This window comes from Temnothorax longispinosus, chromosome 9 (genome assembly GCF_030848805.1).
Source record: "Temnothorax longispinosus isolate EJ_2023e chromosome 9, Tlon_JGU_v1, whole genome shotgun sequence".
Lineage (NCBI taxonomy): Eukaryota > Metazoa > Arthropoda > Insecta > Hymenoptera > Formicidae > Temnothorax > Temnothorax longispinosus.
Genome location: NC_092366.1, coordinates 18063699 through 18078852, shown reverse-complemented (window position 1 = coordinate 18078852; position 15154 = coordinate 18063699). Strand labels below are relative to the sequence as shown.

The 15154-nt window shown below is 43.5% G+C and overlaps 2 protein-coding genes across 7 annotated transcripts in view; one reads left to right on the top strand and one right to left on the bottom strand.

Moving 5' to 3' along the window:
• Nucleotides 1-15154, bottom strand: part of LOC139819370 (uncharacterized) — a 368184-nt gene that overhangs the window by 141748 nt on the left and 211282 nt on the right. Inside the window, exon 1 of one of the 3 annotated variants that reach the window (XR_011733705.1) lies at nucleotides 6426-7192. The exons of the other annotated variants lie outside the window; for them this stretch is intronic. The gene's annotated coding sequence lies outside the window, so the exon portion shown is untranslated. Of the gene's footprint in view, nucleotides 1-6425; nucleotides 7193-15154 lie in introns of those variants that run through there. 3 annotated transcript variants of the gene reach the window in all.
• Nucleotides 1-15154, top strand: part of LOC139819361 (synaptogenesis protein syg-1) — a 269748-nt gene that overhangs the window by 114503 nt on the left and 140091 nt on the right. The window lies entirely within an intron of this gene.

The window sequence follows — 15154 nt, the reverse complement described above, 5'->3', positions numbered from 1 at the left end:
CAGTTTGATAGTAATCGATGCGAGAGTGCATTGTTAGTATTTTCCATTCGACAGTATCCATTATTCAAAATGTCAGAGTATTAATAGACATTTCCACGCGGATTTATAAACTGTAAAACTAATTGCCTTAATAACGTATTGAAAAAATAAATCGCCCAATTAACGAGAAAGTATCAGTTTACAAAAAAATATAGAAATATAACAATGTTTCTCCATCGAAAAAACTAATAAAAAATTGTTGCATGATTAGTTAGTTTCAAATAAAGATATCAGTGAGACAGGTATTTTTTTTTTCATCTTTTCTCATCTTATATATTGAGAGAAAATAATTACAAATTCGTGAAATGCGAGCTAGTTCTTGTATTTGCTGAGATAACGCAGATCCACTTTCACTCCGCTTAATGTCGACGAATATGATGGCAAAGAGAAATCGAAGACCAAATCGAAGACCGGACCGAAGCGATTCGCGTGCTAAATCAGACACACACTGTCTTATTCAATCTCACGGGGCGCAAATAATCCCATCAAGCGCGCCGTTTCCAGCTTAATGAACCTTCGCATGGGCGTCGGCCCCGCGAGCAACGGTATCACTTTCGATGTCGGAAGGAATATCCGTCATAATCAGTAAACGCCCACGTGCGTGTACGGCCGATAAATTGGAACGTGCCTGATGTATCCGAGATGACGTTTGGAGCACAGTAAGGGGAGACTCTCGCGAGATATTAACGCTCCCGCTGTCCGCCGCCGTTCGTGGCCTTAGGTGCACGTATAAGCACACGTGTCAAACATTGCGTGCATCACGTTATTCAATATGCAATTCTCTAACATGGCCGAAATGGTGTTTGTGCGGGATACAGTTACGTTGCGCATAGGTCAAGTAGTGAATTAAGAACAGGAATGAAATTCTTTACGAGATAATGAACCTCAAGTTTCAAGCCAAATGTCAAGATAGATTATTAAACGTAATTATGCATCATTAAACGAAATATTCTGAGAAAGAGGAATACATATATCCGACAATTTCATAAGTTTATATTTACACTCCCTAGTTTTTTATTCCTTAAAATTATGGTACGATGCGATATATCAATTTAAAAGAGTTTCAAAATTATATTTATATATAATTTAAAAAAGTTAAATTATATATTAATAGAAAATTAATAATTTATATATATATTTGGAGTCAAGTTTGCAATAATTTCCGTAAGCATCTCACTACTCGCCTCTCTTATTTAAATTAATTTCATAGATTCTCGAGACGATCGACACTCACGTACTCGCGTGTTATTGAAAAGCGGCGGGCATGAGATAGAAAAGAAAGAGATGCGAAAGAAAGGTATCCATAGATAGATCCTTCTTTATGGGAAAATGGATCTTGAGGAAGAACCGATAAATCTTCCTGTCGGTCAGAACGACGGCCGGATCGTTTATCTGGATTTAATCGGGCCGAACACCTGGCATGCTCGAATCCACGATATTTTAATTTTGTCTTTCAGGTTTTACTGTCTTCGAGATGCTTGATTTATGAACGATCGTCGGAGACGCATATCCATAATTAGAGAGCTGATTGGTATCTTTTGCTAATGCATTGATGAAATACAAATTGGTCGACAAATAAAACATTTTCAAGTCAGAACATAAGCTGTAAATTTGTATTATGCAACGGATTTTTTATATGCAACGTTAGTTTTATTCTTTTAAAATTTTTTTGCGTTTAAAATTATATTTCAAAAATTTTATCTTTATTCCGCTAGAATTTAAAGTGTAGCTTGAATTGTCTATATGTTAAAAGTACGAATACGTAGAGCGATAAAGTAGAATTCGCATACGAAGTAAAATTTCCACTTTATATTTGCGATTCCAATTTTCCCCCTTCGTGCGATATCCGTTAGATTTCACTAATTTAATTGACGTGCACTTGATTGACGCAAAATTCGTTTCTTTTTTTTTGCCAATTATTTACTATTGATCAGTTATAATAATTGATGCGTGTCGTTTGCGCAGCATAATTGTTCCGGTCATTATTTGTCATTGCATATTTCGCGTTGAGAAAACGCGAAATATCAAAAATGAATATTCCGGTCGGACGGCTAGAAGATATTTCAATAAACCGCTGTGTTGCGGATTAAATCTCATTCAATACCTTCAGTCCGTCGGGTTCCCGATAATCCTCGGTCAGGTCACGTCGATTTCAAGAGCCACGAACGGCAGCGGCGCAATGGAAATTTTCTGCCGTTGCCTCACCTACTTGTAAGAAAGCAACCATTGCACTCATTTGGCGGAATCGATCGGTATTGTTTTTACGGGGTAGTCACCTCGCGGAAATAGATCTTATGAATATCAAAGTGGGGATACGGCTTTTTTCTGCCGAGAGGAAACCGATTGGATCGTAAGCTCGACGTGCTTGGAGAGACGTGGGAATCATTTGTCTGGATTAAGTCTCGAAGTCCTAACTTCTTTTTACAATCGCGCATCTTCTTCGTACCCACCCATTACACATATTACCACTTCTTTTCCACTTCGTCGCAGGCGTGCGTATATTCTGCATTTCGCAAGTTAAAAATGGACGATTTGAAAGTCCGGCTTAAGCCCTTTTTACCAAGTGCCAAAGATACATTATATACACTGAGAAAAAAAATTGTTAATCTGAAAAAATATTTAGTCCGATACGTGCAACCAAACATGTTAGTTAGTTAGCTAAACATTAGTTGTTTCAACAATTATTAAGTTGCACTAAAAAAGGTATAGTGCATTCATGTCAACCATCAAAATTTTTAAATCAAGAATTAATTAATTCAACTCATGTTTAGTTGGACATATCAGACTAAATATTTTTTCGGATTAACAAATTTTTTTTCTCAGTGTAATAATCCACATAAAATTTATTTAATATTCTATTTAAAAAATTATAGAGTTCAGGTTTTACAGCGGTATTATAGCATCGTGATTTAAGCTATGTGCCTCATTTCGCCATGATACATCGGAGTTCCGTATTGCGTTCTGCAACATATGCGTTGTAACGCGCAAGATGTTTATTCATTAAATGCCGCCGCGGTTGCTATCAGGTCGTGCTTGGCGCATAACTACAGGCAGGGGGGCATTTTTTTTCCTCTTACTGGTCGGGCAACCCTTTAACGCGAATACGCGGGAGAATGACATGCGCGAGCTACCAAAGATAGGCAACTTTCATCATCCGTATCACGAAGTTTACTAACAATTACCCTGGAGCCGATAACAACGTAATCCCGTAATGGACGCGAAACCTCCCGGGCGGTAGGAAGGGGCGAAATTGCGACTGCGGTAAAAATGCAAATCGCCTACGCTGGTGCTCTACCCGGTCGCAACAGGTACACGTACCTCGATTTATAATCATATTACGCGTTCATACACGCGATCTCGAAAATGTTTGTAATTTCGCGAACGCGGGTTTCTGTTCCTCGAAAATTGTCGCGGTTTACCCTCCCGCTATATATATCCGATCCTTTTCAGTCGATATCAACCATGCTATCCGTCCGCGTCAGTCTGCGTTGAAAATTGAAATTTACAGCGGAAAGTTGTAACAGCGGTTCTCAAAAGAGCGAGATTTATTAGATACGCTGCAAGAATTTAGATCGTCGGTAAAAAGAACTTCGTAAATGATTTTATTTATTATTAAAATATTATTTTAGTTCGCCACGCATAATATAGGCCTATAGGGTAAGACGAAAAACTTTGAGAGTCACTGACAATGAGTTATAGCCCGGCACGGGAATGGCTTATAATAAGTAATTACGCGAATTTGCGAGCATAACGACGTGATTCGAGAATACGGTCACGAATACGAGTCAATCATTCGCAGTCGCGGCAATTTAGATTGCCTAATCAAGTGCTCTTTCGAGAATCACGAATTCGAGATTATTGCGCGAGACGAGAGTTTGGGGGGAAGTCAGCGGGGGGGATCTCGTTGTTCCTCGAAAACGCGTGATAACCGACACGATCGAGAAGCGCTATGATATTTCACTTATTTACATACGTCCAACATTTCTCATTTAATTTCCCATTTCTGACGCGTATTCTGTCTCCTCGCTTTCCCGTTTGCATATTAACGTAGCGTTTTGTGCTCCAGAACAGAAACATTTGCATAATTAGTCAATTTTATCCTTTACGTCGGCTGACAGATCTCGGTTAAATTAACACGCCCCCTTCGGCGGTGCGCGCTAATTAATTAATGGTCGTTACAATTAACGGATCGACGAGATAAATGTTGAACGTCTCCTACGAGAATCCTTAAGAAACACCTGAGCCGGTCGAAAACGTGAGCGATGTTCCTTCAATTTACATACATCTAACATTCCTACCACCCAACTTTCCCATCTCTAGCCGACTCGTTCCCTTTCCCCAACACGCTTTCCGGCTTCTCGTGTGCGTGTGTATCTTATATATAAGTGCGTGGCGAGAGCGGTCGGAAAGAGAGCACAGGAGACAGTCGAGAGAAAGATAGATAGATAGAGAGAATTTGCATATATGTGCCAGTCTACGGCTGCATCCCTGTGGAATTGCATCCAAGAACACGCGTATACCATACACCCTCGCGCGCGCATGTACACGTATATACGCGGCCACACGTACATATACATATCCGCGAGCGTTCCACCGTCGTGTAGCCTCCCAAGGCGAGGCTATGCTAATTTATATGAATATGCATCGATGACTCGAGACTCGCCGCCGCCGCCGCCGCCGCGGCGAAAATAATTCCGCGGATTTATCGACTTGGAATCTCGACGAAGCCGTGGGTCTCGCCTATGCCAACGCGTACGATACGTTAGTAGGCTAATGCTCTGGATTCCGGAGAGACATTCAAATCGATGCGTTTTTGTACCTCGCGTCGCCCGATGGAACATATTTTAAAACCGTTGTATCTTTTGTGTTGAACATCAACGTGGACTTTCGATCTTCAAGCCCAGGTGACGTTCTTCACCGATCACGAAAATCCGTAAGATCCGATTCTTGCCCAGGAAAACGTCTTGTTTTACATATCTGATATATCATAGCATAGTTCGTGATGTGGCGTTTTTTTATGAAATTGTCGCCAGTGAAATGCGATTAAAGTTGGTTATTACTTTCCGGGAAATGAACATCGATGCATATTTAGAAGAATACGGAAACAGGCCAAATTAGTATACACAATAGCTACAATTTTTTCGTGAGTTTAATAATCGACTATCCTTTTAATTTATGAAGAACAATGTGAGAGTCAAATAATGTTTTAAATGTACTGTAAAAATCGGTACTCTTTTGAAACTTTTTTACTTCCGAACTTTTAACAGCAAAACGTCGACGTTAAAAAATACTCATATTGTATTCGTGTTTTTTACAAGGAAATATTTAAATGAAAGGTTGTGTAGAAAAAAAAAGTACCTTGCTCCTCGATGATGCACGATAATTTGCTTAACATATTATTAAAGAAAACAATATTAGCTCAAGATATAAAAACGTAATCCTTCTCACGCAAGTAGCTTTTAAAAATCACTAAAAGCGGTTTTTCAAGATTAATACGACGATAAGTTTTTCTCGCCATAAAAAACGCTTCGAAAATTCAACGGTGAGTCTCGCTGAAAAATAATACGTGAACATCGAGTTCCTTAAGCCTTTCGTGGCGGTCTACATTCGTGCTCGATTCCGATCCGTCGTGACGGCTATAGATTACGCGTCGGGCAGCGATTAATTTGCGCGAAACGCTGGTAACACACGAGGAAACGCACCGACGCGGCGCGTTTTCATGGCTATTAGCTGGCGAGAAGCATGAACCACGGGCGCCCGACTGATCTGATTATTGCGGGATGTCCGGAACAAGCCGCCGCGAAAGTGCGAATCGGTCGGCGCGATGAGACGAGGATAAAAGAGAGAGAGAGAGAGAGAGAGAGAGAGAGCAGAGGGGGTGGGGAAGAGGTATGTGTGGATCTGCTGTGAACAACGGCGAGCCCTTGCTCGCGTGACGATCGATTTCGTGTCGTCCAAGCTCGCCGCGCGCGCGATGATTTTATCACTAGCCCGATTCGATCGACGACGAATACGATGCGACGGAAATTAATGGAAAATTTAAGATGCGGCCGGAAGAGAAGCGGATACGCACCGTGAATATCTCAAGCGCAGCCCTTCCGAGAAAAACGCTCCGCGACACAAACAATTACCTGCGTGTGAAACGAAAATTTTCCGAGTCCGATGATACGTTACGCGACAACGGATCTCGCACTGATATAACGCGACTACAGTATACGTGAAAGATTTGGGAAGAGCGCGGGGAGCGGGGCGAGAACGTTCTCTTTCAGAAAAGTCGGGCGAAATAATCAAAAATATATAAACCATCTATTTAAAACGCACAGCACTCCGTTTATTTATACACGAGGTTCACTTTTGACAAATAAAAAGAAACGATTGCGACTCACCTGCGTATCGTCGACCCAGAAGTCCACCTGCCGTCCGCCATTTGCAATGACCAAAGAGGTAGATCACGGAGGTAGATTCTGTTGCCGTCGTCTCCGAATGTCACAAGACGCGTTAATCACAATCGCACGGATCACCGGTGCACTCGAGACGATCGCCCGTCACTTCGACACTCCCGACACTCGGTCGCACGCGAGATTCACATCCGACGGATAAAAAGACGCGAGAGAACTGCGAGAAGTGCGTGGCGGCCGCGATCCGCCGTTGGAGCCGCGCACTAACTACGCACTACGCGATCCGGGAGTACCAGACTGAATACAGCCGTTTAGTTAAAAAAGTCGGAGTAAGAGGGGAGGGGCGGGGTGCGTTCGTCAAACGTTCACGCCGCGAGCGGCGTTCGGAAATTTCGAAGTCTCCGACGGGAGATTCATTCTCGACAATCTCGACGAATAAGGAGACGTGGATTCGCCGATTCACTCGCGATAAATAAGATTAAAACTTGTTAGATTTGCGATAAATCAATTAATTCGACGACACTTATGAACACTGAGAAACGCGATCGTGTGGATTATATACGCAACAAGACGATCGCTCGTCGCTCAATTCCGACCCTCGTTCGCATGAAAGATTTATAATTGAGGGTTTAAGCCCCGGACACACACTTTTTCGTAACAGTAACAGTAAAGTGTGTGTGTGTGGGCCCTTAAAGAACGTTGAAGAACGCGAGAAATGCGGAGCGGGCCTCGACCGCGCATTAATAATATTGTCCCGCGACCGCGACGGACCCGCGACTGACGCGACTGTGGTAGTATGGAAAAATTTAGAAAGAGTGGGGGAGTGGGGGTGCGTACGCCGCGTCGAGCGAATTCCAAGAAATTCCAAAAAACGTAAACAACCTCGGCGAGCCAAAAAAACGTAAACGAGCAGCTCCGATCGGTCGAGGCTCCTCGGCGACGCGATTGGTGGAAATGGAGTAAGGCCACTAATGTCTATTTACTCCATTTCTACCAACGCAGATTAACTTTAATCTCGGTTTAACTTACTTTCTATCTTTATCTAACTCTTAAAATTAGAAAAAGATGAAAGGTAAATTAAACCGAGATTAAAGTTAATCTGCGTTGATAAAAATGAACATAAGGGGTAGACTGATTAGACGAGGGGCCGAGGGGCCGCGACACCGTTTTGTGCGTTTTGGCATTCATCCTGAATGGCAGAGAGCAACAGCTCGCGAGCGACGCTTTTTAAACTCCGCTTTCAATCTTTCCCTATCTCCCTGCTACGAAGCAATAAGTAAATGGAAACTGTTATTCGGCGCGCGGCGACGAGTGCGAAACGTCGAGTGATTCCCGTGGCTAATTTCAGCGCGCCGACATGTCTCTCTCTCTCTCTCTCTCTCTCTCTCGCGTGCGCGATTGCAATGCGAAATTCATACGCGGGGTGTCTAATCCGTTTTGAATAATACGTTAAAGCGTTATTTCGACTTAGCTGCATACATAACTCATTTTTCGAAAAATTTTGCGAGTTTACTCATTTCCGCGCAATACCGCTTGTATTCAATGAAGCTGGCCGCCGGTCGCGGCGTAAACGTTTAACGAACACATCGCCCCCTCGCCCCTCCCCTCTTCTTCCGCGTAGTACGCGGCCGGACGGCGGCGACGGCGGCCGCTACGCACTTCTCGTAGTTTTCGCGTCTTTTTATCCGTCGGATGTGAATCTCGCGTGCGAACGAGCGTCGGGAGTGTCGAATCGAGCGACGGGCGATCATCTCGAGTGCACCGATGGTCCGTGCGATCGCGATTAACGCGTCTTGTGACATTCGGAGGCGACGGCAACAGAATCTACCTTTTCGGTCATTGCAAATGGCGGACGGCAGGTGAACTTCTAGTTCGGCGATATACAGGTGAGTCGCGATCGTTACTTTTTATTTGTCGAAAGTGAGCTTCGCGTATAGATAAACGGTTCGGAGCGCATTTTTTGATAGACGGTCGGTTATCGTTTATTACTTTTGATTATTTCGCCCGGCTTTCCTGAAAGAGACGTTCTCGCGCTTTTCCCAAATTTTTTATGTATACCGTAGTCGCGTTATAACGGCGCGAGATCGCGTCGCGCCTGCTCCGTCGCGTCTCACGTCTTTTCGCCTGTCGAGAAGAAGTTTTGCGCGTGGACGAGTGTCCGGAGTGTTGGAATCGATGGGTGATCGTTGCGTGTGAATCTATCGTGATAAACGCTCATGGCGACGCTTATCAGGGCGGTAAAATATCGCGCCACCGAACGGATTGTGAAAGTTTTGATTTCGCTGGGGAACATCCTTCACCGCGCATCAGCGTGAAATTAGGCACCCTGGCGTGACGTCACACGGCATTGTAACGATGGGTCGGTTCGCGTCGAGTGTCGGTAGGCCGACTATGAGGTACACCGAATCACGGGAAGCCGCGCGGCTCCATTTCGCCGACGATGCTCCGCGTCGCTGCTGTAATAACGTGCACGCGCGAAATCGCACGTCAGGTGTATAATCGACAAAGTTCGGATGGCGTCGGGATCGACGGGCCACGGCTATGTGAGACAACGTTTATTCGAGGTACCGCGCTATCGATGAAATTATCGTCGAAAATTGGCGTTCTCTTCGATTAACTGCTTTGATTCTGGCCGCGCGAAAGCGTGTCGCGTCCTCCCCTACTCCCTTCTCCCTCCGTGTGTTGCACTTTGACACGCGCGCGCGATAAACAGATTCCGAAATTCAAAGGTAACCGCGGACACAACGCGCTTTGATCTCTTCCCACGGCGAGATACGGTGGGCTTCGGACAAATATACAGTGAAATTGATGAAGTAATTCCGCGCCAATTTCAACTTTGCGCCGTAAGAGAATGGCGCACGTCCGACGCGGGATGGATCCGTCGAATTTAATGGAAAACGTCGGTGCTATCTCGCGATCGCGCGTTCAATCCGCGATTTTTCCTCGACACGATACGAATTTGCAACCAACAAATCAGCGATATCAAATCCTGCGCGATGCGCGCTACGATATATCGTCCGGTGCAACGCTCGCTTTTAGCGAGCGAAGCATCGGGTATCGTGTTCTCGCCGTGTCGAGATCTAGCTGCGACAACGAAAAAAAGACGCGTAAATATATTATTCGCAGTGCCTATATTTTCCCATTACGCACGCATTCGATTTATACATATATTTTTTAAGCACGGTCGTGTGGAGCGAGAAAGGAGGAAAGGTCGAGGAGAATAAATGAGGGTTTACGATCGCTGATGGCCGTCCAGGAAACGCCGCGGCAATTCTATGAACGACCTTCTATAAGAGCTTAAAAAAGTTTTCCTGTCCGCTGAGAATGCACCTCGCGAATAAATACTAATAACTCCGCGAACGGGAGAGGAAGGGGGAGGAGATTATTGTCCGTATCCTCCGGAAAACGCGAAAGGCACCGATATTGCTTTCTCAGATCTTTTCGTCCATTCGTAATCCGTTGCAAGTTCTTAATATCGGACGCGTGAGCCACCGCCACGAGCCATTGTGATCCTGCGAATCCTCGTGTCGAGAGTTGTTGGAAGGATTCCGCGCGAAATGCACGTGCAATCGCGAAGACTCGTGTAACATGCTCTTATTATTTACATATCTCGCACGAAGCGAAGTTTTGTAGGTTCCAGATTAGATCGTCTATCGCGAAACTTGGCAGATATATTTCACTTTAAATCACGTATCTGCAACGCTCGAAGAAAAAGGGTTGTGCTCGCAACGTTCCCTTAACCGAGTCGACATTAATAACGTAATAATATTAATTTTAAATGTTACTTGCGTTTAACTTGATTGTCTCGAGCGCGATATTCAGTTAGTAAAAGCTACGAACCTCGTTGCGACACGTAATGTTCTTTTGCGATTCGAGATATTTCGCAAACGCCGCCATATCATAATAACGAACGAGCCATATCGTAATCGTACATTAACCCAGAATGTGTATTATCTGGAAACGTCACGATAACGTTACGCGTGTTTCAAGTTCCAGCTTAAGTGCGCGCGCGCATTTTCCGTTTTCGCCCCGCGCGATAGCACCGGGTTACGTGTAACCCGTAAAGATCAGCACGCGATGTGTATTTTACTTTTTCTGTCCGATGCTGAGATTTTTCGGATTGAAATAACGCGTTTACAAAAGAATTCCGTCGCCCCTTCGTTTTCGAGCGGGAAAACGGTGAAATTAACTGCGCAACGTCAATGGAGCTCCGCGCCCGGTATATGGATTGGACATTGAGGGTGTTTTCGCACGAAATTCCCTTTTCCCCCCCCGAATAAAAATAAGCTGCCGCAACAATTTTCCCCGGCTAACCCGATTCGTTGAAATCAACTTGACGCGATTGTGTTGAAAATAATCGCGATTACATCGCAATTAATACGCGCGCGCGGGCGATGCGGATAATCGGTTCGTGGCTCCGCTTTATTGTAGTCGTAAACGTAATATCAATGCGACCGAAAATAAATAAAAAATAACGGAAAAAAAAGGAAAAAGAAATATAAACCGCGGTGGACCCGATAATCTGTCGACATTTTTCCCCGTTCCTAAATTACCTCGACGAAAAGTTGATTATTTTATTGAAACTCTATAAATTCTACGCTCTCCTCGTTACGTGCATTCTACCGGGCGGACACGCGCGAATAGTGTAGTCCGTTAATCCAGGGATATAAAAAAAAGAGAAGAAAAATAGGGGGGGGGCGGAAGGGAGGAGGAAAGCTAGGTTACACGATCCGAGCGCATGCGAAAATTGATTTCGATGGCGCGGCCGCGATCGTATACGCCAAACAAAGCACGAAAAATAGAATTTCAGCAGCTCGTGGCTGCTGTCGTTCATTGAGAGTATCTGTCCGGGACTATCCGTTATTTGTTCGAAGAATTTAACCGCCCCGAGAAGCGGGGCGTGGCGCGCGCGGAGGGACGAGCCTCGCCGAGGAAAATTAAATTGATTTACCAATTTCGAGCGCGGGTTTAGCCTGGCTTTCAGTTGTTTTCCTTCCTTGCGGCGCGGCCAGCCGTTTATTAGCGTTAAATAAATACAGATGCACCCGAGACGCGGCCTTATTCAACCCCTTTCGCGCGCAACTCGACTCTCCGTTCCCTCTTCGCGGAGGATCTTGCTCCTGAATCCCCGAGTCTCGTCTCTCGCTCCCGCGCTTTCTCGCATATGCTCTCGCGCGTAAGACCGGGAAAATTCGCCAGACTGACGTCCTTCGAGCTTTTGTGTATTAAGAGCGTTGTACCAGGCGTTACCCGGCGTGACGTTACGCTCGCGGGGCTTTGAGGGAAATTTTTATCAAGCGGGCGCGCGACGTTGTCTGTTTGTAAAGATTTTAAGGGGACTCGACGCGCCCCGTCGGAAAAATATTTTCGGTAAGATCGCATTAGCTCCGCGTACGCGCGCCAAGAGAGATATGGTGCGATCGCATGCGACGTATGTAAAATCTGCGTCCGTCGCAGGTAACATTTACACATACCTACGTACATATTCTACAAGGCACATATGTACCTATACGTATTCTACCTAGAGAGATATGGTGCGACCTGCGCGACCGTATTTCTGTCTGACGAGAATTATGAAATAACTCATTGCGTCGAAAGCATGTAATACAGCCGTAAATAATTCTGCGTGTTGTTAACTTAAACGTTTTTTCAATTTACTATGAAAACCGGTTTGGTGGCCGTCGAGGAGAGGTCCGGGTGGGGAGGGTATTGCCGCACTTACTCCGTCCGCTCTTAAACAAATAGCCGTCGAACGAGCGATCGTCAGCGATGCGTCAGCGGAATTTTGACAATGTGCGAAATAAACGTTCCGGGGGAGTGACGGACATTTATCAAGGGGTGAAAACCAATTCTCGAGGACTTTCGAACCGTTGTACGCGAGTTTACCAGCCGATAGTTTCGTCTCGTTTCCCGCGGCGCGGAAATAGCGATATCAAAGGTGCAGCGTCGCGTAGGTAACTGTCGAGGAGATGATCAATGGATCGCTAATATCGCCATAAATTGTCGCGCGGCAATCTGTACATCTGTACACCTGCGAACGCCCATAATCAACCGCGTGCGCGCGATACAGCGTTAAAACTCCATAAAGAAAAGCACGCGTTCGTTTATTTGCATACGCGTGTTAATAATATCGCCGGTTGTGCGAGCAGAATCGACCGTCGCTGATACTTGTCGGCGGAAAGCGACGAGAAGACTGCGCTGGAAATCCGTGATATAATGACAAGGAAATAGAGAAGGAAGCTCGTCAAGCGGAAAAGATTTTCTAAAAGTCGTCAGCGTCGCGTCGCGGCCGACGGATATGTGAACGAGGTTTATCGTTATGTAGCGAAAGCAATCTTTCGGAGAATCACTGGGGAAAAGCTCGTTCTCAGACGGCGGCGACGTTCGAGCAACAAACTGTCAATACCTCTCGTTTCCTCTTCCCGATATTTATACTTTTCTTCCAACATTTCACCCCCACACCGATCAGTCGCATCCTCCCGTTCCGAATGATCGACTCTTTCAAAATTCTCTCGCATGTGTGTAGCGCGTAGTGTGCGGTAACAATATTTTTCCATGTAGTGCTCGCTTGAAATTTAGACTAATGAAATATCTTTATCTTTCTGATTGCAGGTGAGTGTCGACTGTCATCCGGACTTTCCGGGCGATCGGAGTTGTCCAGAGAGATAAGTCCAGTTCATCGTATATTTGCGTGTTTCGCGTGATAGACTAATCAAACGATCGCGGTAAAGATCGTCTAATCGTCCGCCACTTTGATAATCCCATATCCGTAAGCACGTTATTTATATTTACGCTGCACTCAACGGGCAGATATTGCATTGGCATTTTTTTTTGTAAAATTATTTTTTTCATTTTTGAGTTATGCTCAAAATTTTCCATTTCGACGATACCAGCACGGCCCTCTGAGTATTTCGTTGAATCGAGTGAATAATTTCGTTATCGCGCAGTTATCTTATACTCTTTCGGACAGGCATCTCGCAATACATATTTACGCGTGCATTTCATAGATTCTTAATACTTCTATAGAGCTTGGCAATCATTTTAATGAAATTCCAGACATTTTTGTCTGTAATTTTCAACTGTATTGCCGTTGAATGTGAAAATGACATTTAAAATTCGATATATAATGAAATATGACTGTGACCGGTTGCTAAACTTATCTCACATAATGCATTTACAGCTTTAAAGAGATTGTTAGAATCGTAAAAATATTAAAAACTGTTAAGACTTTCTTCTTCTTTCTCTTAATTTTGATTGATTATTCAATGATTATATATATATATATATTTTTACCATCTATTATATATGTAAATGACAATCACGAAATTGTTGTAACTAAATTAAATTAGCTATTATTACGTAATGAGAGGACAAAATGAATTAAAAGTGAGAATTAATTCACGAAGTGAATTAAATTTCACATTGTAGAAGGAATTCGTTATTTTTATTAATATATATTGAAAAAAGATATACATTTTATCTCTATCTAAAAATGATCTCGTAAAAATAAATATAGAAAGAGCCATTTATTCCATCTGGCTAATTTGATTCATTTCATTTTACCCATTTATTATTGTAACTTTATTTATTTATAATACTTTTTATCATTAAAATAACGGATTATTAGTTTTAATAAGCCGATTGTCATTCTGTACATTACCGATGAGATATAATGTCTCATACAGCATCGAAAAAGCAAAATCGTTTATATACGTTTGAGGCGAGTGTGGCTATGCATTAGTTCACATGATATCAATCGATGCGAGTGCATCGTTGCAAAAAGTAATCCGTCGCGATTGCTACGCTTCGCATTTAAATAAAAACGGTCTTGCACGAGCGCGACCCATGCACAAGACGCGCGGCTGGCTGATACACTTACCACCATATTCGGTCTAATCTGCAAACAGTATGCTCGGCAAATCCGGATATAGACATAGCTGATAGATTAGTTAGTTAAGCTATGTCAAACAGGAATACCAAAGTAAGCTTGTATAGATTTAGTATGGTTGGCGCTATACACCTGCACGCGCGTTTGCACGCCACGCGCCAATGTGTCGAATGGAATGGCAAATATTGTTTTGCTCGAGATTCTCCAAAAGGCTAACGAGATTGGCCTCCCGGATTCCTGGATAATAAATCTTAGCTTACATTGAGGGTTAGATCATCTTTCTTGCCGTTGCGATTGAATTCTCAAAAGCTGCGCCACTTAAAAAAATTGATTTTTTATGCTCTCTTCCAATCAAAATCAAAAATTTATTTTTAAAACATAGAAATTTACAGATAAATAGAGAAGGTTACTAGATCTTAAATAAAGTATTAAAATTTAAAAAAATTTAAATCATTTTAATATAAAATATATATTACAATACTTTTACTTATCTAGCGTAAGTTTGAACAGAATAAACAGCGAAATACGTTTAATATCTTCAAATAACACACAAGTGTATGAGATATCGTAAAAACAAGTTTAAATAGCAGGATTTGTCGCTCAAAACTTTGTCGGAGAGAATCCTTTTTCCTCCGGATATAATACAATGCCTCGTAATTTAGACAATGTAAGGTATAATCTGCGTGTCATCTGTCAGCAGTGTCCTTAAAAGACCCTTGGGAACCTCCAAAATCCTCTGCTACAATGGCACGATCAATTCATCCTCCCTGCACTCGCTTTTTCGACGTCGTCTGCCGTCTACCTCGTCGCCCCGGTGCAACCGCGTTTC